At 36.8% G+C, this 26,372-nt stretch overlaps 1 protein-coding gene across 1 annotated transcript in view; it reads right to left on the bottom strand.

The window, feature by feature from the left end:
* The window catches only part of GABRA3 (gamma-aminobutyric acid (GABA) A receptor, alpha 3), a 302,277-nt gene extending 277,635 nt beyond the window's left edge, over nucleotides 1–24,642 (bottom strand). The window contains exon 1 of the mRNA XM_011974177.1: nucleotides 24,437–24,642. The gene's annotated coding sequence lies outside the window, so the exon portion shown is untranslated. The remainder of the gene's footprint in view (nucleotides 1–24,436) is intronic.
* Nucleotides 24,643–26,372: the final 1,730 nt, after the last annotated feature.

Raw genomic sequence — 26,372 nt, 5'->3', positions numbered from 1 at the left:
GAGCATTGTTGTAGCACGGATACTGCCCAGGATCCCCAAATGCTTCTGTCATTTATAGATTCCTAAACAGGCACTCAGAGAGCAGGAGGAAATCACACCACAAGTAAAGATGACAGTGAGTTCTAAAATTGAGTATTTACTTATTTCTGCTTGGGTGTTAATGCAGCTGGAATGCCACTTGTACAATGAGATACATTTTTTGCAAACACTTGGCAAGCATACACCCACTACCCAAGAGCAAGGGAGGTTTTTTTTTCTCAAGCTAGTCCCAGCTGAAAACTGAGAAAGATGGATTGAAAGCAAGGCAGAAATTGAAGAAAAACAATAGACCACTGAAAATGAAGAATACACTTAATGGGTCACCAATGTGGAAAGCAAAGAAAGAAAATGGAGTGATTGATTATGGGATCCCAGCACAAAAACACAGCCAAGCCCTTGTGTCACTGGAATAAAGCAGAAGATTGGAGATTAAATAAGAAAGAATTGAATTTAAAAAGAGGCAAAGAGAATACCTGAGTCCACATAGGTGAGTGAGACAGGTCAGGAAAACTGGTAGGAAATAAATGTAAAGAGAAATGCAGGGAAAAGTACAAGTTCAGTCAGACTTCCTAATGTTCGCTAAATATTCCATCCACTACTTCTATTAATCTACCTCCAATATACCTCTCAAACCCATTGTCTCCTCTCTCTCTCTCTCCCTCCCTCCCTGCCTCTCTCTCTCTCCAGATTACCATTTTAGCCAAAGCAGCATCACTGGCTGCACATTCACTTCAGCTGCCCTTCTGCAGCATTAATCTATTCTTCACACAGCAACCAGAGGGGGCCATAAAAATGCAAATCAGATTGCTTTACTCCCTTGCTTAAAACTATTCAAAGACTCCCTACTGCTCTTGGGGAAAAGACTAAACTCTTGAATTTGACCTACAAGGTCCTTTAAGATTTAGCCAAATCCTATCTCTCCAGCCTCAACTCACACTACTCACTGACAGTGCCACATCAGACCCCTTCCACTACTTCCAGTGCAATGGCATCATGCCTTCCCACCTTAGAGATGACTTCAAACCATGGCAAAACCTCCACTAGCCCCATTCACCCCTCCTGAAACAATCAGAACCATTGTCTTCAACCTAAAAATGTTTTGTCATCTTAATTTTCCTATTTCCATTTAAAGTTCAAACATCAATCTGGCAATCATGACTTCTTCACACTCCTGTCCTCTTTTCCTCCTGTCTGTCACAATAAGACTCTCCTGCTAAGGTAACCATTGCCACTGACCTGACCTACAAAAATTCCTTTGACACCAATAGGAGCCCTAGTTTAAGGCAAGTCCAATGTTCCTGATCCCAGAGTAAAAAACACCTGTCTGCTTAACCTAACCTGAGTGGATCCATTATCTCTGTTGCTTCACAACATAGACTGATACTCAGATATGTGAATGTTGCAATCTATGATTACAAATTAAATATAGAAAACTAAAAAAGAGAATTCTTCATAACTAAGTCCCCAAATGGTGAGTAGCCATTATTTGAAGGAGAATTTATTATCCATCTAAAAATCCTGAAGGATTATCATGTCAAGCTAGTAATTTAAGTTCACACAGGAAAAAAATCCCCCTCTCTCAGCTTCAAATGTAGAATGTAGTGATGACAACTAAATCATAAAACATACATTAAAAAATAAAAACACAACCACAATTGTTAAAGAAAAGATAAAATATGTCCATGCAGCCGAAACAGAAAAATAAACTTAGCAATAGGCTGGAGATGGGGTTGGAGAGGATAAAACCACTTACTCACTGGGAAACAGGAAGAGGCAGCCAGAAGTTCAACTACTGTGGGGTAACATAAACCAATAATATTGAATATATGGTAGGGTAGCAAAGCTAGATCATTGCAGGAAACCAGAAGATGAGGCAGGGACTGCGAGGCAGAATAACCCTAAAAATGCTATGACCAGCACAGGAAGCTGAGACTGGTAAATGGGGTGTTGCCCAGGTAGGCAGTAGAGATAGTTATATAACTAAGACTCGCATCATGCCAAGCACTGCCTCAAAAACTCGACCTTTGAAAAGCCCCAAACTGACAACATAAAAAGTGGTTCTGAACTAGGGTCTGATCACAGTATTGCATCTATGAAAAAAGAACAAGTTGCCATAAAAAAGGGAAATTCGAAAGATAGATGTTTTTAAATCATTACAATGTAAAATCATAATACAGGAAATGCAAAACTCTATAGAAGTGTGGGGAGATAAAGTTGAAGATATCTTCCAAAATACAGAGCATTTAGACAATGAGATGGACGACAGAAAATGTAAGAAAATAATAAAATCAGCCTAGTAGGGCCAATGTTAAAATAGTAGGAGGGAAAGGGATAGAGACAGAGATAGGGACAAAGAGCTAGTGTGAGAGTAAGTCAATGAGAGGGAAAGAAAGAATAGCAATTAAATAATTTTCTTTTAAATCCCATAGGCTTTTTTTTGGAAAGTCAACTGAATATCAGCACAATGGATGAAAATAGATCCACAAGAACCTGTAACAGTATTAGAACACAACAGATGAAAAGAATATCCTACATGTTTCAAGAGAAAGAAAGATGAAATTGAGCACAGATGTTCAAGAATAATTTCAGACTTCCTAGCAGATACTCTGGAAGCTAGAAGGTAGTGGAGCAATGTTTTCAACTCAAGAGAAACAGAAAGGAAATCTAAGGATAGTGATAGAGATTCCAGGATGATACCTATGAACAAAACAGAGAGAGAAGCCAGTCCAAATTGTAATAGGGGAAAAGAGTAAGGAAACAATTTCAATAAGAAGATAAAACTAATAAAATATCTTTTGTGTCTGCATTTACTGAGAAGACATGTCAACACTGGAAGGGAGCTTGAGCTTGAAGTAGTGGTAAGTACATAAATGATAAGCACATTTTAAAAAGATAATTATTCCAATGAAAGCAAAACTAAACTTTGCACAGAAAATGAAAAGTAATACTATTATATATGGTAGACAGAATAATGGCCTTCCAAAGATGAGACTGTTCTAATCCCCAGAACCTGTAAACATGTTATGCTACTGGAAAAAAAGTGATTAAATAGCAGATGGAATGAAGGATGCTAATCAGTTAACCTCATAATAGGTTATTTTGGATTATCTGAGTAAACACAATGTAATCACAAGGGTCCTTAAAAGTGGAAGTGGGAGGCAGAAGAGTCAGAAGTGGGAGGCAGAAAAGTCAGTGTCAGAGTGATATGATGTGAAAACGACTTGCCTGGTCATTGCTGACTTTGAAGATGGAGGAAGGGACCAGGAGCAAAGGAATACAGTAAGTCTCTAGAAGCCGGAAAAGTCAAGAAAACAAGTTCTCCTCAGAGCTTCCAAAAAGGAACACAGTCCTGCCAACGTCTTTATCTTAGCCCTGGAAAACCTGCAAAACTGTTAAAAAACTAAATTTGTGTTGTTTTCAGTCACTAAGTTTGTGGTAATTTATTACAGCATCTATGGAAAACTAATACAACATGTTATCTGGTTCAGCTATAAGTGGCATTGATATGGTCATAATAACACAAACAAAAAATTAAATCAATGTTATACTGAAATTAAAAGAGTATGGGGATGGGAGAAGAAACTTACATATGTTGTACAAGTAAGACAGATTTCAAAGAATCTGAACACTTATCTTCCAGAGTAGGAAATTAATAAATTTGCACAAACATTTAAAATTAAGATGGATCAGTATGTGCATGTTATTTAGAAATACGGTATAAATACCAAAAGAATAATCTGAAATGGTTGAACATGGTTGCTTCTAGGAAGCTGGGCAGGGATCTGCTGTTGTTTTTAACAAATCTTGGATAAATACTTGATTTTAAATTAAGACCTCATATACTTTTAACAAAAAGCAAACTTAAAAACATAATAAGCTTTTAATAAAAAACAAAACTTGTTTAAAATCATAAAAGAATATTATGAACAACTTTAACCATTACGTTCAAAAACTGAAGAAACTGACAATTCCCTAGGAAAACAAAAAGCAAATAGCAAACAAAAAACAAAACTAATGGATTACAACAGAAATTGAACCAGGAGGTTAAACATCAAATCTCCCTACTAACACTTTGCATGCAATCAAAAAAGAATGGGATCACATCAGGATCCAAAATCAGTTTTGTTAAACTATTAAAAAATAGTTCTTATCTTCTGCAGACAGTTCCAGAAACCGGAAAAAGATGAAAGCTATAAAAACTATCTTTTAGCTTAATGCAATATTCTTATCAAAATTGAACAGTATTGGTAATATCAACCTAACAACCTAGATGCAGGTTTTTAAAGGGAAAACAAATAAATCTAGCCACATATGATCTGTAATCAAGCAGATTTTTCTCTGAAATGAAAGGACAGCTTAATATTGAATAACCTATCAGTGCAATTCACAGTTCCAAAAAAGATGAAGCAGAGAAAAGAAGTTGAATTACCACTAGTAATTTTAAAAAATAGATTAACATATTATAAAAAAAAGAAGTATAAGAGCATCTCAATAGATGAAGAAAACAATCATGCAATGAGATTTTCCTCTCATTCATGGTAAAAATTTTAGCAAATTAGAAATACAATGAAATATTTTATTTGATGAATAATATCTACAAAAAACCTAAAGGAAATGCCATACACAATGGAGACACATTAGAAACAATCTCACTCAAGTCAGAAGCAAGACAAAGACTGCCCCATCCCTATCAGTAATCAGTGTTTTATTATGTATCTTAGCCAAAATAACAAGAAAAGAAATAATACCTCAACATAAGAATCTTAAAAGGAAGGCAAAATTGTTTTCATTTGTAGGAGAAATGAAAAAAAATTAAAAGAATCAACAAATTATAAGAATGAATAAGAATTTTCAAGAATACTAGATACAAGATCAACTTACAGATATCAATTTGAAAATATAATAGAAAAAAATCCTAATTTAAATGGCCACAAAACAAAAATATAATCATCAAAAACTATGTAATGTAGCTTAAAAAGTACAGATAGGGGTAGTTATAGCATTAAATCTTATATTAGATAAGAAAAACTCAATGGTTTAAGATTCCACTTTAAGATACATGAAAATGAAGAGCAAATTAAATTCAAAGCACACAAAAGGAAGGAAATAATAAAATAAGAGCAGAATTCAATGAAATAGAATGAAGGAAGACCAAAAAAATCAATGAAACTAAGGGCTGGTTCTTTGAAAAGATCAATAAAAGTAGTAAACTTTTACACAGATAATGAGAAAAAAAGATAAAACAAAAATTAGCATTATTGGAAATGAAGACAAGTGGGTCACTATTGATCTTACAAAAATTAAAAGGATAATAAGAAAATATCAACAAATTTATGGAAATGAATTTAATAATGTAGATGAAATAGGCAGAATATTTGCAAGACATAATATCAGTTCTCACTTGAGAAGAAATAGATAATCTGTATAGCTTTTTATCTATTAAATATATTAAATGTATAGTTAAATTCACAGTTAAAAACCTTGGCTTAACTGGCGAATTACACCAAGTGTGATGGTCAGTACTGAGTGTCAACTTGATTGTATTGAAGGATGCAAAGTATTGATCCTGGGTGTACCTGTGAGGCTGTTGCCAAAGGAGATTAACATTCGAGTCAGTGGACTGGGGAAGGCAGACCCACCTTTAATCTAGTGGGCAAAATCTAATCAGCTGTCAGTGAATATAAAGCAGGCAGAAAAACAAACATTAAGAGGCGAGACTAGCCTAGGCTCCCAGCCTACATCTTTCTCCCATGCTGGATGCTTCCTGCCCTCAAACATAGGACTCCAAGTTCTTCAGTTTTGAGACTCGGACTGACTCTCCTTGTTCCTCAAGCTTGCAGACAGCCTATTGTGGGACCTTGTAATCATGTAAATTAATACTTTATTTAATAGACTCCCCTCCCCAACTAATACACCAAGTACTTAAGGAAAAAAGAATACTAATTCTACACAAGCTGTTTCATAAAACAGGGGAAAAAAACACTTCCCAACTCATTTTATGAGACTAGAGTGACTCTTCCAAAACCAAATAAATGCATTAGAAGAAAAGAAAATTAAAGACCAACATATCTAATGAATGCAGACACAAGAAAAAAACTTTAAATAAAAATTAACCCAGATATATATATAACAAGAATAATACATCATGACCAAATAGAATGGTTCTATGGGAAATGGTAGAATGGTTCAAGACTTAAAAGTCAATTACTGTAACTCACCATATCAATAGACTTAGAAAGATCATTTCAATAGATACATAAAAAGCATTTACAAAAATTCAAGATCATGAGCATACATTCATGATAAAAATCCCTCACCAAACTATGGATAGAAGGGAACACCCTCAAGCCTATAAATGGTATGTGATAAAAATCCAAAGTTGGCACCACAGTTAATGATGAAAGACTGAATATTTCCTGCAATAAAATGAAGATCAAGGCAAGGAGATCTGCTGTAACCACATCCATTCAACATTCTACTAGAGGTTCTATCCAGTTCAAATACAGTAAATATATAATGAAATAATATAAATACAGCAAGAAAAAAAGATATGACTTGGAAAATAGGAATTAAAACTGTGTTTACTACCAGACAGCATAATCATCTGCATAGAAATTAGTTCAGCCATTGTGGAAGACAGAGTGGCAATTCCTCAAGGATCTAGAACTAGAAATACCATTTGACCCAGCAATTCCATTACTGGGTATATACTCAAAAGATTATAAATCACTCTACCATAAAGGTACATGCACACATATGTTTATTGAGGCACTGTTCACAATAGCAAATGCCCATCAATGATAGACTGGATAAAGAAAATGTGGCACATATACACCATGGAATACTATGCAGCCATAACAAAGGATGAGTTCATGTCCTTTGCAGGGACATGAATGAAGCTGGAAACCATCATTCTCATCAAACTAACACAAGAACAGAAAACCAAACATTGCATGTTCTCACTCATAAGGGGGAGCTTATGAGAACACATGGACTTAGGGAGGGGAACATCACACACTGGGGCCTGTCAGGGGGTGGGGGGCTAGGGGAGGGATAGCATTAGGAGAAATACCCAACGTAGATGACGGGTTGATGGATGCAGCAAACTTCATGGCACACGTATACCTATGTAACAAACCTGCACATTCTGCACATGTACCCCAGAACTTAAGGTATAATAATAATAATTTTAAAAATACAGAAAATACCAAGAATCTAAAAACAAACAAAACAGCTACTAGAACTAGTAATTAAGTTTTATAAGGTCATAAGATACAATATCAATAGACAAAAATTAATTGTATTTCCATACACTAATAATAAATATCAGAAGTTAAAATTTATAAAAATACCATTTATAATAGCATCAAAAAGCATGTATTACTTAAGATAAATTTCACAAAATATATACAGGACCTATACACTGAAATATACAAAACATTGTTAAGATAATTTAAAGAAGAAATAAACAATAAAACGTTATACCATCTTAATATATCAGGAGACTCAAGATAGTTAAGATGTCATTTCTTCCCAAATTGACCTAAAGATTTAACTCAATCCCAATAAATCTATCAGTAGCATTTTCAGAGGAGAAAGTGAAACGCTGATTCATCAATTTATCTAGAAATACAAAGGACCTAGGATAGCCAAGAACATTTTTTAACTTTTTTTCAAAAATAATCTTTAAATCAAGAACAAAGTTAAAGGATCCACAATGCTTTACTTCAAGATTTACTAAAATGCTATTGTAGTGTCTCAATTCAACAATATTAACATTTTGGGGCAAAGCAATACTTTATTGTTTGAGTAGCTGCCTGGCCTCTACCCACAATATGCCAGGAGCATGTCCCTCCAGTTGTGGTAACCAAAAATGTCTCCAGACATTGCCAAATGTCCCTGGGGGGAATATTGCCCCAGTTGGGAACCACTGAACTATAATAATTGATGCAGCATGTTAGTTTCAAGGTTACACAAATAGATCAAATAAACAGAATAGAGTCCAGAAGTAGATCCATCCATACACAGTCAGTTGATTTTGGACAAGGGTGCCAAGGTAATTCAATGGGCAAAAGATACTCTTGTCAACAAATGGGGCTGGAAAAATTGGACATACATATGGAAAAATATATTATATATGCCTGGAACATTACCTTGCTCCAAACACAAAAGTCATCTAAACATGCACCAAAGGCATAAATCAAAGAACAGAAACTACAAAACTCTAGAACAAAACAAGAGAGAATTATTTTGAACTTAATTAAGACAAAGACTTCTTAGAATACAAAAGGTACAAGTTATACTAGAAAACCCATTAAGAAAATGAAAAGCCACAGGAGGGCAGAAAATATTTTCAAAGCACATATCTTTTAAATAATTTCTATTATATTTAATATTATATATTGTATTATAGAATGACCCAATAATAAGAACACAAATATCCCAATTTTAAAATGGGCAAACGATTTGAATGGACATTTCTCCAAATGAGATACACAGATGGCTAATAAGCACATGAGATAATGTTCAGTATCATTAGTCATAGGAAAATGCAAATTAAACCACAATGAGCTACCACTACACACTCACTGGAAAGACTGACAAGGCAGGATACAAGGCTAATCTTCAAAAGTCAATAGCCGTCCTATATACTAGCAATGAATAACTGGAATTTGAAATTTAAAATGCACTATTTATGTTACCACCAAAATATGAAATGCTTAGATATAAATCTAACAAAATATGTATATGATATCTTTAAGGAGATTATAAAGCTCTGATAAGAGAAATCAAAGAAGATCTAAATACATGGAGATATATTCCATGGTCATGAATAGGAAGACTCAGTATTGTTGGATAGGAAGATTAATTGTTAGTAAGGTCAGTTCTTCTCAACTGATAAATACATTCAATGCAATCCCAACCAAAATCCCAATTATTTATTTTCTAGACATCAATAAACAGATTCGGAAGTTTATATAGGAAGACAAAAGACCCAGAATAGTAAACACTATACTAAAGAACAGGAATAAAGTTAGAAGACTGACACTATCTGATAGGAAACAAGGCAGTGTGGTGTTGGTAAAAGAATAAATGAATATGTCAGTGGAACAGAATAGAGACCCCAGAAATAGATAGACCCACACAAATATAGTCAACTGATCTTTGACAAAGAAGCAAAGGTAATACAAGGGATAAATGATAGTTTTTTCAACAAATGGTGCTGGAATAAATGGCCATCCACTTGCAGAAAAAAGATGAATCTTGACAAAGACCTTACATTCTTAAGAAAAATTAGCTCAACATGGGTTATAGCCAGTAAAATACAAAACCAAAAAACTCCTAGATGATAACATAGGAGAAAAAAGAATGATCCATGAAAGTAAAACCTAATAAATTGACCTTCATTAAAATTTAAGATCTTTGCTCTGTGAAACGCACTGTTAATAGTATGAAAATACATGCCATAGACTAGGAGAAAATATTTGCAAAACATATATCTGGTACAGAACTTATATTGAAAATATATACAGGACTCTTAAACTGAACAATAAGAAAACAGTCCAGTTAAAAATGAGCAAAAGAACTGAAGAGACAGCTCAGCAAAAAAGATAAGATTACAAATAAGCATGTAAAAAGATGCTCAACTCTTACATCGCTAGGGAATTGAACACTAAAACAACAATGAAGTATCACTACACACCTATTAGAATGTCCAAAATCCAAAATGTAGACAACACCAAATGCTAGTAAACATGTGGAGCAATAGGAATGCTCATTTATTGCTGATGGCAGTACAAAATGATATAGCCACTTTGGAAGACAGTCAGGCAGTTTCTTACATAGCTAAACATAGTTTTACCATATGATCCAGCAATTGCACTCCTTGGTATTTACCCAAATGAGTTGAAAACTTATATCCACACAAAAACCTGCTCACAAACACTTATAGCAGCTTTATTCATAATTGCCAAAACTTGGAAGTAACCAAGATGTCCTTCAGTAGGTGAACGGATAAACAAACTGTGGTACAGTCTATGTGTTTATCCACACAATTGAATATTAATCAGCAATAAAAAGAAATGAGTTATCAAACTATGATAATACATGGAAAAATCTGAAATACATATTGCTAAGTGAAAGAACCCAGTCTTAAAAGCGACATACTGTAAGATTTCAACTATATGACATTTTGGAAAAAGCAAAACTAGAGAGAGAGTGAAAAGATCAGTGGTTGCTAGAGGTTCAGGCTGGAGGGAGGGATGAACAGGTATATAACAGGAGATTTTTAGGGCAGAGAAACTATTCTATATTATACAATAATGGTGGATATATGTTACACATTGTCAAAATTCATAGAAATGTAGAACACAAAGAGTGTACACAAATGCAAGCTATAGACATGAGTTAATAATAATATATCAATATCAGTTTATCAATTGTAACAAATGTACCACATTAAAGACGTTAATAATAAGGGAAACTGGAGTAGGGGGATGGGGTAACTCAGTTTAATTTTTTTGTAAATCCAAAACTGTTCTAAAATAAAGTTTATTATTTATTATTATTATTATTATTATTTGAGATGAAGTCTCACTCTGTCACCCAGGCTGGAGTGTAGTGGCGCCATCTCGGCTCACTGGAAACTCCACCTACCAGTTTCAAGTGATTTGATTCTCCTGTCTCAGCCTCCAGAGTAGCTGAGATTACAGACACCCACCACCACCCCAGGCTAATTTTTGTATTTTTAGTAGAGACAGGGTTTCCCCATGTTAGCCAGGCTGGTCTCGAACTACTGACCTCAAGTGATTCACCCGCCATGGCCTCCAAAGCACTGGGATTACAGACGTGAGCCACCGCGCCCGGCCTAATTTTTTAAAGACTGAAAATACCAAGTGGTGGTGGGGATAATGAGCAGCTGAGACTCTTACACACTGCTGGTGGGAATGCAAAATTATATAGCCACTTTGGAGAACAGCTTGACAATTTCTTATAAAGTTAGACATTTACTTTGCATATAACCCCAGAAGTCCCCTTCTAGGTATTTACCTAGCATAAATAAAAATATATGTGAAGCAAAAACCTGTACAAGAACATTTATAACAGCATTGCGACAGCATTATTTATCATGGCTAAATAGTGGGAAAAAAACAAATGTCCCTAAACTGTTGAATGAATAAATTTCTCGGCAATAATAAAGAATAAACAATAATGAAAATATGCAACAACATGGATGAATCCTAAAAGTAAGTGCTAATTAGAAGAAGCCGGACACAAAAGACTACATACCAAATGTTTCCATTGATGTGATAGCATAAAAGAAACAACACTTTGAGGACAGTAAACCTAAGACCTAAAACCATAAAATTCCTAGAAGAAAACCTAGGCAATACCATTCAGAACATAGGCATGAGCAAAGACTTCATGTCTAAAACACCAAAAGCAATGGCATCAAAAGCCAAAATTGACAAAGGGGATCTAATTAAACTAAAGAGGTTCTGCACAGCAAAAGAGACTATCATCAGAGTGAACAGGCAACCTACAGAATGGGAGAAAATTTTTGCAATCTATCCAACTGACAAAGGGCTACTATCCAGAATCTACAAAGAACTTAAACAAATTTACAAGGTAAAAACAAACAATCCCATCAAAAAGTGGGCAAAGGATATGAACAGGCACTTCTCAAAAGAAAACATTTACGCAGCCAACAAACATGAAAGAAAGCTCATCATCGCTGCTCATTAGAGAAATGCAAATCAAAATCACAGTGAGATACCATCTCACACCGGTTAGAATGGCAATCATTAAAAAGTCAGGAAACAACGGATGCTGGAGAGGATGTGGAGACACAGGAACACTTTTACACTGTTGGTGGGAGTGTAAATTAGTTCAACCATTGTGGAAGACAGTGTGGCAATTCCTCAAGGATCTAGAACTAGAAATACCATTTGACCGAGCAATTCCATTACTGGGTATACACCCAAAGGATTATAAATCATGCTACTATAAAGACACATGTACCTGTATGTTTATTGTGGCACTGTTCACAAATACTTAGAACCAACCCAAATGTCCATCAGTGATAGACTGGGTAAAGAAAATGTGGCATATATATACCACAGAATACTATGCAGCCATAAAAAAGGATGAGTTCATGTCCTTTGCAGGAACATGGATGAAGCTGGAAACCATCATTCTCAGCAAACCAACACAAGAACAGAAAACCAAACACTGCATGTTCTCACTCATTAGTGGGAGTTGAACAATGAGAACACATGGACACAGGGAGGAGAACGTCACACACGGGGGCCTGTCAGGAGGTGGAGGGCTAGGGGAGGGATAGCATTTGGAGAAATACCTAATGTAGGTGACAGGTTGATGGGTGCAGCAAACCACCATGGCACATGTATATCTATGTAACAAAACTGCACGCTCTGCACATGTACTTCATACTTATAGTATAATTTTAAAAAAGAAAAGAAAAGAAAAAGAAAATAGATAGATGGTTTCCTGGAATTGTAGGTAGAAGAAAGGAATTGACTGCAAAGGGGCCCAAAAGAATCTGTTATGGTAAGGGAAATTTTCTCTATCCTTATTGTGGTGGCACTGGTGGTAGTGGTTACACAATCATATACATGTGTCAGAACTTAAACTGTACACTTACAAAGGGTAAGTTTTATTTTATGCTAATTATACATTAATAAATCTGACTAAAAAATAAAGTTGACTGGGACTAAATCTAATATGTAAGAATATTATCAATAAATTTACCAACCTTCATCAAAGGTTGCAAAAAGTCCTGAATAAATGCCAAGATATAACATATTCATAAATAGGAAATCTCTGTCAAAAGGATGTCAATTCTTCTTCAAATCATTCTAAAGATTCAATATAATTTCAAGAAAAAAAAATTACTTCCTTGTAATTTGATAATTTCATTTTAAAATTAAGGTAAGTGAGGAAAGGACCAAAAATAAGATGATCCAGAAAAAGAAAGAAAAGTGGTGTGAGTGTGGATGAAGGCAGTGTACAGTAACTTGAATTTACAAATATACAAATATCAAATTCATTATAAAGCATTTGTAAGTAAAACAACACAAATGTAGACAAATAGATTAATGAAACACAATAGAGAGCCAGAAATAGACTCAAACATGTATAAAAATTAGGCAATGTGGTGGAGTTTACTTTCTAAACTAGTTTTGTATAAACGACATTTAAAACAAATAGTATTTTACATGGAAAAAAACTGCTTAATATTTTACATTACATACAAGAATAAAATCCAGATGGATTAAATAACTAAAGGTAAAGAAAATTTCTTGAACTCTTCAACAAAATTTTGGAGGACATTTTTTATGATCACAGTATCAGTTATATCTCTTAAAGCATGACACAAAAAGCACAATTCATGGAGGAAAAGATTGATAAACCTGACATGAAAATTTAAAACTTCTGTAATGATAAAGGACCCCATAAACAAAATAGAAAGCGAAGTAACATTATAGAAGCAGATATATGATATGTATATCTCAAAAATAATTAGTATCCAGAATATATAAATAAGTCTTACAAATCAGTAAGAAGAAGCAACTGAATAGAGAATTAAGCAAATGTGGGTGGCCCTGAGTGTCATGTTTGGAGGGATGTGGAAAGGAATGAAACAGGGGCTAGACACAAAGAAAGTTAAAGGTTATATATAATGTTTTATTTCTTTTATTTAAACATATCAGAAACCAAAACGACAAAATGCTAACAGTCGTTCACTCTAGTAGTATATATGTGGTTACTTGGTCATTGTTTTGAAAGACTCTCTGAGTTTCCCTTAAACTTCCAAAATAAAAAAAGGGAAAAAAAAACAAGAAAATAACTTGTAAACTATAAATTTATAATAATAAACTTGAGCAAAGTAAAAAAAATAGAAGTTAAAATTATAAATACTAATTTTCTGCATAATCAATTAGCAGAAATAATGGTAGAAAGATTCCCTTCACAAAATTAAGAGCATAAAATAAATGTTACTGCTATCCATTCTATACAGATAAATCTAGGCTTAGAGAGGCTACACAGCTAGTAAGTAGAAGAGCTGAGGTAATAAAAATTGTTTTAAAGCTACAACAATATTTAAACTTTGTAACTAGGACAAGAAGAGACAGACTAAAAGAAATGAAGAATAGATAAATTCCAAACAGTATCTACTATATATATTACAATTTGTATATATTGCAGATCAGTGTTAATGAATGAATTATTCAGTGTTTGGTGCTATGAAACAATTGGCAGGGAAAACAATTTAGAAAATTACCTCACACCACACAGCAAAATAAATTTCAGAGGGATTAAACATAAGCAATAAAAACTAAAACAAAATTCATTTAAGCACTTATCCAATTTTGAATGAGGAAGAAATTCTTAAACACGAATTCATCAGAAGAAATTACAAATGAAAAGATAAATATAATTACATAAAATTAAGATTAGTATGCATAAAGGTCTATTTAAAATGTAAACTTTTAAATTTAAACGTTTAAAATGTAAGTGGGAGAATATTTTCCCTACATTTGACAGAAAAAGGTCTAATGGGTCAACTAAATATACATTGCCCATAAAAATTGTAAAAAATGTAAGTTCTTAATGGAACATGTACAAAGATCAAAAATAGATGTTCATAGAAATGAAACAAAATTGATCAAAAAAGTATTCAATCTCATTATAATAAAAGAAACACATATTAAAACAGTAAGGTACCATTTTATCCCTATCATATTGGTAAATATTTTAAAAGAATGACAATAGCCAGCACTGTCATAAGTGTATGAGCAGTAATCAACAATCTTATATAGTGGAACACCTTCACATATATATGAAGAGCCTTTAAAAAATTAGTATCTTCAGACCCAGTAATGCCTTTCATAAAAACTCATCTTAATAATTCATTCAACAAACATTTACTAAGTATCCACAATATGTCAGATCTTATTGTAGGTTCTAGGGGATATAAGGGTGAAGAAAATGGAGAAAAAAATGTCCGTGCTTGAGGGACTTACACCCTAAAACAGGAATCCAGACAAATAGATGTAATGTATCTAGTCTATTAGGTGATGACACAAGCCAAAGGTTTAAAAAAGTAAAGCAAGAAAGGGGAAGAGTAAGTGTTGGAAAAGATGGGTTTGCATTTTTATGTGAGATCGTTTAGAATTCAAATGTGACATTTGAATAAAGATCTAAAAAGGTGAGGTTCAAAGAAGCAAAAATAATTTAAATGATCAATATGTGATCTGTCATACAATTATAGTAGAAATTGAAAACTGAAAAGTATGCAGCTATTAAAAATTGTTTGAAGGCTGCTGAACGATGTGGGGAAATGCTCACAATATAATACCAATGAAAAAGTCAGATCAAAAGACTGGATTAAGAAAATGTGACACATATACACCATGGAATACTATGCAGCCATAAAAAAGGATGAGTTCCTGTCCTTTGTAGGGACGTGGATGAAGCTGAAAACCATCATTCTCAGCAAACTATCACAAGGACAAAAATACCAAACACCTCATGTTCTCACTCATAGGTGGGAATTGAACAATGAGAACACTTGGACACAGGAAGGGGAACATCACAGATTCCTTTTCATATTATCTCTGTATATATCCTATCAGTGTATCTCTCTGGAGAACCCTGATTACAACAATGACATTATAGAATAATCATGTAATATAGAATGAGGCAAACTTGAGTTTGACCTTGAACCTTGCCTCATTTTAGCTGTACCATAAGTTATGTATCTTCTGGGAGTCTTGGTTTCTTCATGTATAACATGAGTAAAATAATATTTACTTGACTGGTTTGCACCAAGAAACAAACAGGATAATATGTGCCAGGCACCTGGCACATCATAAAGTGCTCAACAAATGCACAGTAGATGCTGTCAGTGCCTGCCCTCAACTAGATCTCCTCACCCCTACCATTTCAGTGCACTCCAACCCAACTCCCAACCACCAGCATATGCATTTCCTTGCCTTTCTCCTCCTGCTGCAGCCTGCTTTCCCACCAAGAAGGCAGGCCTGAAATGCCAGGGAACAAATGCTCCCTGGGAGCAGCCCTTGGCAACTAACTATAAGGGCCAGTATGTAAAGACCCTGCTCCCTCGATGCCTGAGTGAGATGGCTTTGAGCTGTATGGTTTACACTGTTCCCAGAGGTTCTCCACTGGGACTAAGCACCAGTCCTCCACACTGATGGCTGGCTTGTGAAATGCCCTTTCTTGGCTGTGTTGCTTCTCTGTCACTCTTCTTCATGCTTCTCCCCATGATCCCTCTTTACCTCCTAACCTACAGTAGTCCTCCTTACGGAGATATGTTCTGAGAACCCCAGTGGATGCCTGAAACTGCAAATAGTACCAAACCCTATATATACTGTATTTTTTCCTATACAGACATATCTATAATTAGGCACAATAAGAGATTAACAACAATTACTTCTAATAAAATAAAACAATTATAACAATAAAAAAAAAGAAAAAGGTCAAAAATAGTACATATAAGATGTGATTCCGGCCGGGCGCGGTGGCTCAAGCCTGTAATCCCAGCACTTTGGGAGGCCGAGGCAGGTGGATCACGAGGTCAGAAGATCGAGACCATCCTGGCTTACATGGTGAAACCCCGTCTCTACTAAAAATACAAAAAACTAGCCAGGGTGGTTGGCGGGCGCCTGTAGTCCCAGCTACTTGGGAGGCTGAGGCAGGAGAATGGTGTGAACCCGTGAGGCGGAGCTTGCAGTGAGCCAAGATCGCGCCACTGCATTCCAGCCTGGGTGACACAGCGAGACTCCGTCTCAAAAAAAAAAAAAAAAAAAAAAAGATGTGATTCCAATTACATAAACACAGAAACACATCTGAAAGGAAATACAGCAAGTTATCTCTGGACTAGGGATTTAGAGGTGATTGCTTTTTTAAAAAAAGTCTCCTCATTTTCAAAATTTTCTGTAATGAGGTTGTTTTACTTTTATAATCAGGAAAAAACAATTTAATGGTAGATATTACAATCTTAAGGTATATTAGAAAATATACACAATTTTTTAAATGGAAATGCTAGCCATTTATGCTTAAAGTACTGGGTCCCATTTTGGACATCATACATTAAGAGGGATACTGAAGATGGAAGTGTCTACTGTAGAAATTTCTCAAAATATGTATCACATAAGCTCAAGAACTAGCAATATATAGACTGAAGAAAAGATGAGAAGAACAACAACAATGGTTAAACATTTGAATGGCCATTATGAAGAAGGGGAACAGCAATTATACAGTATTGCTGTTGCTCCAAGGTGCAAGACCAATAGGTTGAATTCAGAAGACAGATTGCAGGTCAGTATGAAGAATAACTTGCTAACAACCAAGCTGTCTATTATCTGGTGGTGTTAAGCAACCTTTCCTGAAACCATTCACACTGAAAATAGATGACCATATGTACTGGGTGATAAGACTGCCATTACATGATTGTTAAGAGCCCTGCCATTTCTGAGCTCCTCTTGTACTATTTTGAAAAGATATTTTATACTATGGTCACTTACATAATTCAATCTCCATCCACCTCCCCTTCCCTTCAAAAATATATATAATACTTGCGTTTTTTAAAAAATCAGTTTTTAAAGAGAAAAGTACCCTTCAAAATATATGTCCTGGAGATTTTTATTCCCCCTTCTGTGTATATTCAGCAGACATATTTTGTGCAGACATCAATATGTTTAAAATCATGCTTTTAAGTATAAAAATGCTTTTATATTACCAACCAGTGTTTCCCTTCACATATATCTTCCCCCCAGGAAGAGACTACCTGGACCATTACATTTCAGAATGAGATAATCACCTTGCACGTATTTTTTTGTTTTTGTTTTTGTTTTTGTTTTGGGGAGGGGGGACGGAGTCTCGCTCTGTCACCCAGACTGGAGTGCAGAGGCGCAATCTCGGCTCACTGCAAGCTCCGCCTCCTGGGTTCACGCCATTCTCCTGCCACAGCCTCCCGAGTAGCTGGGACTACAGGAGCCCGCCACCTCGTCCGGCTAGTTTTTTGTATTTTTAGTAGAGACGGGGTTTCACCGTGTTAGCCAGGGTGGTCTTGATCTTCTGACCTCGTGATCCTCCCGCCTCGGCCTCCCAAAGTGCTAGGATTACAGGCGTGAGCCACTGCGCCCGGCCACCTTGCACGTATTTAACAGTATCATGCCCCATCTTATTCTCAGTGACTTTAGTTTATTTCAAACCAGCAGTAATAGAAATATCACCTAATATCCAACTTTACTATATATTTTACAATATAGTCAGTTCTTTCCTTAACTTTGAGGACAGTTCGCAATTTCGGTCACCTCAGGAATAAAACAAGGAAGGTGCATTTCAACGACCTCTTCTAAAGTCTGTGAATACTTCCACCAAAATTATCAACCTTCAGAATTCTGTATAAAGTTATTAGTGTCGCTTATATAAGTGACCGAACCTGAGCTACCTGCAGAGAACCGTGATAACACAATATAGAGCAGAACATGAACTATAGAACCTCACAGCTTGGAGGGTCTTTGTAAATATCTTAATAGATTCATGTCAGTCACCCTGTTCAAAACCCTGTTCCAAACCTCCCCCCACATTATTTTACAGATATGGAAACAGGCTCAAACAAGACAAGTGATATGTCAAAACAAACCGAGTATCCAAGTCAGGACTAGGCTATCAGAAATCCCATTTTAAGAGGGATTTTTAATATCAAATTCTTCATACTTTTTATCAAGTGCCTCTTCCTATAAATTGCTGAATTGAGAGAGTTGGAGGACCTGGGAAAGGCACTGGGTCTTTGTGAGTTTCAGTTAAGCCACACGACATATAACCTAGTTTTTAAGTAAGTCACTGCTCCTGTGGACATGAGCCTGGAGGGACCCTTCCCTTCCCTTACTGTTGCAGCACAATCATCTGCCATACATTTGCAAAATGGGTATGCATCATCCAGCTGAAGTGTTGGTAAGCACTGTGACCATCAGAGTGGGAAGGACTGTTATAAACCAGATATCATTTATCACTACTCAACTCTGTTGTGAAGTTTAATAATGGTGACCACACCTTTCTTCTTGAAGTGGTACATTTTCCTCTACATATGAATCACAATTTATGACTATGTAGTTCAGTAGTTTGTCAAATAATGTCTATCTCACTACCTAAACCATGAGCCCAGGATGGCAACAACTTTGTTTTGCTCACTATTATATTCTCCATGCCTAGTAAATGGTATGTATGCAATAAATAAATTAGAAGGTGCCTCTCCTCTCTTAGCACCTTCAAAACATACTCTTCTAATTTTCCTTCCATATCTCTGACTTTTTCTCCTTTGTAGCCTTCACATAAGGGTCATCGTTTTCCCCCATATCCTTAAAAAAAAAAAAAAAAAAAAAAAAAAAAAAACCAAACAAAAAAAAAACGCATTCTTCAAAGTACCACCCCTGAATCTCTTTTATTCTATTTCAAGTACTGAGAGGCAATGACTCTCAAATCACTCTCTCCAATTGACTTCTTTCCAGAGTTCCAATCCCATATTTTCAAATGTGCTCAGTACCTTTTACTGGGCTACAACAATATTACTACTTGTGTGGCCCGAGGCAAATCAAGTCACTCACCCTGTCAAGATGGGTTTGTTCATCCCTAAAATGAGGGAGTTGCATCTCTTTTACATATAAAGTCCTAATTCTCCCATCTAGCATTCAATATGATTTATAGTCAAGCCCTCCACCTATCTTGCCAAACACATCTCACGTAAGTATTTCTGCATACACTTTACTCCAACACAACTAGCCTCTGAATAGAATACCTTTCCCATCCCCTAATTCTCCATACTCAAAGTTTGTCTAATCTTCAAAGCTCATTTCAAATGCCACTTCCAGGAAGGTGTCTCTGATCTCCTTAAAGCCCTTTGCTTCCCTTTTATGGGTGTAGATCTCATCTCGTAATACTATAGTTGTTTGTATACTTCTTCTCTTTCCTACTTGACTGTGTCATCTTGGAGGTCAGAGGCTATTCCTAAATAATCCTGTATCTCCCACATTACCTTTGGTTCATCGTAGGTACTTAGTAACCTCATACTGAACAGATTCCATTAAGCCATGTCAGTTACCCTGCTCAAAGCCCTTTAATCAGTCCCACTCTTTCTAGAATAAAGACCAACAGCCTTATAATGGTCCACTCCAGCAATCCCTTCAAAATAAAATTGAGATACCAAGTAACTCTCTGAAGTAGTCAAGTTGGATTTCTATCCACTCTAAGAAATTTTTTAAATGGGATGAATCCTGTTTCGCCAATACAGAAGAAAGCCCAAATTACCTTTCCTTTATTGAATATATGGCCCCACAACTAATGTCTAATGGTTCATTCATTTACTTAAAAAACATCTGTTAAGCACCTACTCTATGTCATACACTAGGCTAAAGGCTAACGGTATAATAAACTGAACTGATACAGCCCCTCACCCACTTGGAATACATAACCGAAAGTATAATTTGTATAAACTCTAAGGAAATTAAGAGTTTTAAGAAAAAACAAACATTTTATCTGTCACAACACATAAACAATGCAACTTTGTGTAAATGTTGAATTCTTCATTAAAGGAGATATTTAACTGTAGAGTAAAAGATCATCAAGAGGTGATTTAGAAATTAAAGCTGGGTGTAATTTGGGCCTCTTAAATTAGGTGGGCAGATAGCCTAGACCAGTGCACTCAAAATGTAGCCCGCCAATCAGTGCCTGTCTGTGAACTTTTATTACCAGACTGTAATGACCAAAGTACAGAAGTACTTAGAAAATATTACACTTAGAAAATATTACTTAGTACTTAGAAAATATTACTTAGAAATATTACTTAGAAAATAGTACTTAGAAAATATTACACTTAGAAAATATTACAGCAATTTGAAAAAATCATTTTGTGTTTGTAGAATCTAATAATACAAATGTGGGCTTATCTTTCGTATGTCTTTTCTTTCATTTTCTAGCAATTCATGGTTAATTTATTTTATTAAATTAACAGTCTTCTGTGATGGATTAGGAAAAGACAAACAACAACAATAACAACAAAAAACATTTTCCTTCACTAGGGGAGTTTGACCAGTACTGTACTAGAGCTTTGCTACTTGAAGTGTGGTCAGTGGAACAGCAGTTTCAGGATCACCTAATATCTTGTTAAAATGCAAAATCCAAGGCCCCTGCCATAGACTCTCTGAATCACAATTTGCATTTTGAAAAGATTCCCAGGAGATATTTTTACACATTAAAGTTGGAGAAACACTGGCCTAACGATTTCTGAAGCCTCTCATAACTCTGAAATCTTATAATTTACTTTAGATAAAGAATTTCAGAGTTGAAAGACCCTTAGAGATACAGTCCACTTCAACATCTTATAGATGGAAAAACTGAGGCACATGGAGGGGAAGTCATATGTCCAAGATAATTGGCAAATCATCAGAGCTAGGAATGGAACCCAAATTTGCTAACAGCCAAGTCAGTGTTCCATTCTAGCAACCACATACTCACCCCTTTCCACCCAGTCCCTCTGTATTGTATCCCCTCAATGATGTAATTATTCCTGAGGTGTTTTCTGATAAAATAGTTTATTCTTCTACCTTCTGTATACTGTATGAACCTTGAACTACCACTACTTCAAATGTGCTTTTCTTTATTAAATTAGAAAATTTCATAATTTTCTTTACGAAAATTCCTGCCACTCAAATCTTCCCACATGCCTATTGTCTGGATGCCATATAGACATTCTGGGGGCTTTAGAAGGACCAGTACTAACCAATTTCTGGTCTTTAGGAATATGAAAGCGACCTTCCTTGCTCCCAACAGTCCAGTTGACACCAGATATCAAACTCATCCAAGGAAGAGAATATACACTATCAGGGCTGTTTTGGAAAACTCCGTAGGGTCAATTTGTGGCTAACAAACAAGTGGGCTATTAGGCCATATTAAAAATAGTCTAGGCCCCGCGTGGTGGCTCACGCCTGTAATCCCAGCACTTTGGGAGGCCAAGGCGGGCAGATCACGAGGTCAGGAGATCAGGACCATGGCGAAACCCCGTCTCTACTAAAAATACAAAAAATTAGCCAGGCGCAGTGGTGAGCACCTGTAGTCCCAGCTACTCGGGAGGCTGAGGCAGGAGAATGGCGTGAACCCGGGAGGCGGAGCTTGCACAAGCTGAGATCCGGCCACTGCGCTCCAGCCTGGGTGACAGAGCAAGACTCCATCTCAAAAAAAAAAAAAAAAAGAATAGTACAATTTCCAGCATAAAGTAAATGATAATCCTTTACTCTGTGGTCTTATTGGATCCAAGAGTTAAGAGGGAGGCATGATTGCTGTCTTCAACTAACTGAAGAACTATTATTAAGAAAAAGCAAATTTGTTCCAGACAGTCCCAAAGAACCAATGAATATAAGTTACTGGGAAACAGATTTTGGCTTATAATGGGGAATACTTTCTGACAATCACAGTTGCACAATGACACAAAGAGCCACGTAATGAGCTCTCTATCACTGCAGGGAGTTCAAATAGAAATCAGTCAACAAATTGGATGCTTAGGATAAATTCAAGAACTGAGTAGAGAAATAAAGCTTAATGACTGACCTTTTGGGCTCCCTCCAGTTCCAAGGTTTTAGTATTCTAAAATTTTCAGCACAGAATAACTCCAAATGCTCAGGAAATTAGAATAAGGTCTGTTTTTTAAAGGCGCAGTTTGGAGCATGTTGGGTGGATGAGGCTATAAAAAGTGAAGTACTATTTTCAAGGAAAGCAAGCTGACCAATGAAAGTCTTTCGTGCAGCCCCTTCCAGAAATCCAGGTGAGGCCTGGCTCCAGGCTAAGTTCCTGTTACTCTACACAAAAGCTAGGCCACTACTTTCCAAAAAATCTTGCCAAGCCACACTGTACCTATTGTATCTACACTTGCCTAACAAAGGTGCATAATTCTCCCCAAGAAGGCAGTAGTGCTTCATGGTTATGACCATGGATTCTGGAACCAGGTTGCCAGTGTTTTAATTTCCAACTGGGACATTTAATTGCTCTGCAATCTTGGACAAGTTACTTAACCTCTCTGTGCCTCAGTTTTGTCAGTAAACCAAAGATAATAATAGTGTCTGTTATTCAATGCACTATTCTGCCACAATAATTTAATGAAGTAATATACACTAAACAGTCCAGAATTCAAAATATACTACACACTCAATAATGTTAGCAATTAGTATTAGGAATGTCATAATTACTACCATAGGCACAGCAGTGTCACTCACTTAGAAAGCTCCCATCAAACAATTAGATCCCTTCCCCTACCAGTTCAGAGGGGCTATACTACAAGAGCCTCAATCAGTCTTTGCATAGCTCCAGACAACCAGAACTTGCTGACTCTCCATAAGCCAAACTATTCATGCTAGTAATCCTACCTCATCACCCTGCTTTTCATCAATCCAACAGCCACCCTTCCCCCAGTCCTCTTGCCCATGCCACCCGCAGCCACAGTCAGAGGAGCAGTAAACTGGGAGGCCAGTTCCAGACAAACCATCAGGTGTTTCCTCCCTTCCAAGGACACAGCTGGACTTAACATGATGCCTATGAGTGGGACGGGGTGGGGTATCTGAATCTCTGATCTAGGATGTCAACTCAACTACCTGGAATTGAGGGTGGGCAAGCAATGGAGCTTCTCTCAGGGAAACAAGGCAAACCTCCCAAGTTTGTGGAGGAAGTCAGGCCCAACCCCACAGCGAGCCCCTTAAAGGAAGGGGGGAGGGCTCAATCTGCTTTAAAGGAAGCAGTTATTTACAACTTTCTACTCACTTGCATGTGGGGGAGGTAATGGGGAGATGGGGAAAGAGGCTGCAAGGTACCCTCCTTCTTTATTTCCAGCAGTGAGAAGCAGCTGCGGAGAAAGAGTTAAAGAAGGGAGAAAGCTCCAGCCATTACTCCATCCCTGGTGCCTAGAGCTGTCTGGGGGGTCATGACAGTGCTGTCTGCTTTGGCTAGGGGCCACTCCGTGGCTTTCTGCAGCAGCTGCTGGGGCCCCCCAAGCAATTTGCAAGGTCAGTGCTGACCTGCTTCCAAAGAGGAACAAAACAATTCACTGACAATGAAGCAAATCACGCACATACCACATCGCAACCCCCCTTCCTCAAATCGGGTTTTACCTCAGTGTCTCCCTGCTCAGATGCCGCCTCTGGGCTTCCACCAGCCCCACTGGGGAACCCAGGATAGCATCACAGCTGCAGAGCATGCCTCGCCTCCCGGCCAACCCAAGGAGACTCTCAGTACGGGGGAGAGATGCTATCGCTAAAAGAGACCTGAGCTTGGGGGAGGGGGAAGAAGGAACATCAATGTTTCTTACCGAGCTCTACAGTCTGAGCGGAGAGGAGAGAAGGATGAATGAACTGAAACAAGTTGGAGGTTGAGCCCTGACAGAGCTCGGCTTCTGGCTTCTTCTTCTCTCTCTGGGTCTCTCTCCTGGTCCCTCTCTCGGTCTGTCTCTCTGGTTTGCTCGCTAGCTTGCGCGCGCTCGCTCTCGCGCTCTCTCTCTCTCTCTCTCTCTCTCTCTCTCTCTCTCTCTCTCTCAATCTGCCTCCCTCCCTCTCTGTCAGTTTCTCCCTCCCCTCCTCCCCTCCCCTTCTCCCCTCCCCCTTTGCTGGCTTTAGGTTCACCACTGGTGCTTAGCACGCGGCTGTGCTGGGGCTGTGAATACAGCACTTGCAAGGCTTTAGATGTGGTTGTTTTACGAAATACTAAAGTAGTATTTTATTCCTTAAAGCATCCAACAGAGAAATAGAGGGAAGCCCAGAGAGAAAGGGAGGAGCAGAGGAAGCAAAGGGAAGAGAAAGAGAGCAAAAGGGTAAGAGAGAATAGGAGGATAAAGGAAGTATGGGTTACTGTAGCTGATGTGTGATGCTTACTTGCTGCTCCAAGACTGAAGAGAGCTTCCTCTTTTTTCTCTCTGTCTCCCTTACATCCCTATGGGCGTGCCTTCTAACCCAGGCTCCAAATAAAGGTTTGACAATCCTGTCTGTTCAGATTCCATCTCTGGGGGCAATAATGAGCTAGAAAAATGTACATCAAAGGGGTTGTCATTCATACTCCACTAAGAAGAAAGAGTTCCGCCACATTGATCCCCTATTGACCTAACTTCCACCCCCACCCTCAACCAAGTAGAAGTGCAGACCCAATTCAAAACTGTCAGCTCTAGCTTCCCTGTAGGCAAGACAGACAAGCAGCAGAACCACAATGCTTTCTTTTCAAAAATTCCAAAGGGAATATAGATGTATGTAATTGTGTGAGCCTATACATGAGTTTGCACAAGGGCTAAGATGGGGAAAAGGAGAATTATTGACTCAAAGTATAAAAGAATTATATTCCCATTGGGTCAAAAGAAAAAAAGCAACCTAGGCAAAGCACAGTAACAATGTAGCCTAGGGTGGGAAAAGACGTAGGCTAAAAATAGAATAAAGGAACTTGAGTTTGAGTTCTGCCTCTGAAAATTGCTGTGTTGCTTTCAACGAGTTCTTCAGTCTGGTCCTCAATATCCTCAATGACCAAATGAGTGGTAATGGAAATAAATGATCTTAAAAGACCCTTCCAGAACTAACAGTCTAGGAATCTAAAGACAGGAAAATTCCAGGTGAAGGAGAAGTTGGCCCTTAGAAAATAAAAAATAAACTACCAAATTTCAAAAGTTCTCCAAAGGTGAATCCCCAAATGGGACTCCAAATCACATTTATTCAACATTCCATCTTTCGTGTTTCAGGGATAATACCAATATAAGCACATGAGTAAAGAGCTGTTCCTATCAAAGAATTCAGCATCTGCTTACATATAATGATTAGTATAAAAGTTGTCTTAGTCAAACTCCTCATGTTGTGATTTCTAGTCCTTTTAGAAAAATTCAGAGGGCATCTAATTGAAAGTGAGTTATATAGTGTGTTTAAGTATACTAGTGTCTATATATATACAGTGACTGGGACATAATAGGCATTTACAATGTTGCCTATAGTGTGCCATTTCTATTTAAACTACTATCCTGTTGGGTTTTTTTTTTTTTTTTGCCAAATTTCTAATGCTCTCTACTCCTGCCAGATGAAGTGCATGTGCTACACACCTATACATCTTCAAAAGCATGTGTCCATACATTGAGTAGAAGACAGATGGGTACTCGTAAGCTTAGAGTCACTGAGCTAAAGGGACCCATAAAGATAACCATGTCATTGTACAGAAAAGAAATTAGACTAAATAGAAAATATAACTCACACAAGGTCATAATGAGTCAGTGGCAGAGT

Source organism: Mandrillus leucophaeus, unplaced genomic scaffold (genome assembly GCF_000951045.1).
Source record: "Mandrillus leucophaeus isolate KB7577 unplaced genomic scaffold, Mleu.le_1.0 Scaffold1421, whole genome shotgun sequence".
Lineage (NCBI taxonomy): Eukaryota > Metazoa > Chordata > Mammalia > Primates > Cercopithecidae > Mandrillus > Mandrillus leucophaeus.
Note: the sequence above shows the minus strand (reverse complement) of the source record. Positions and strands in the feature narration are given on the sequence as shown.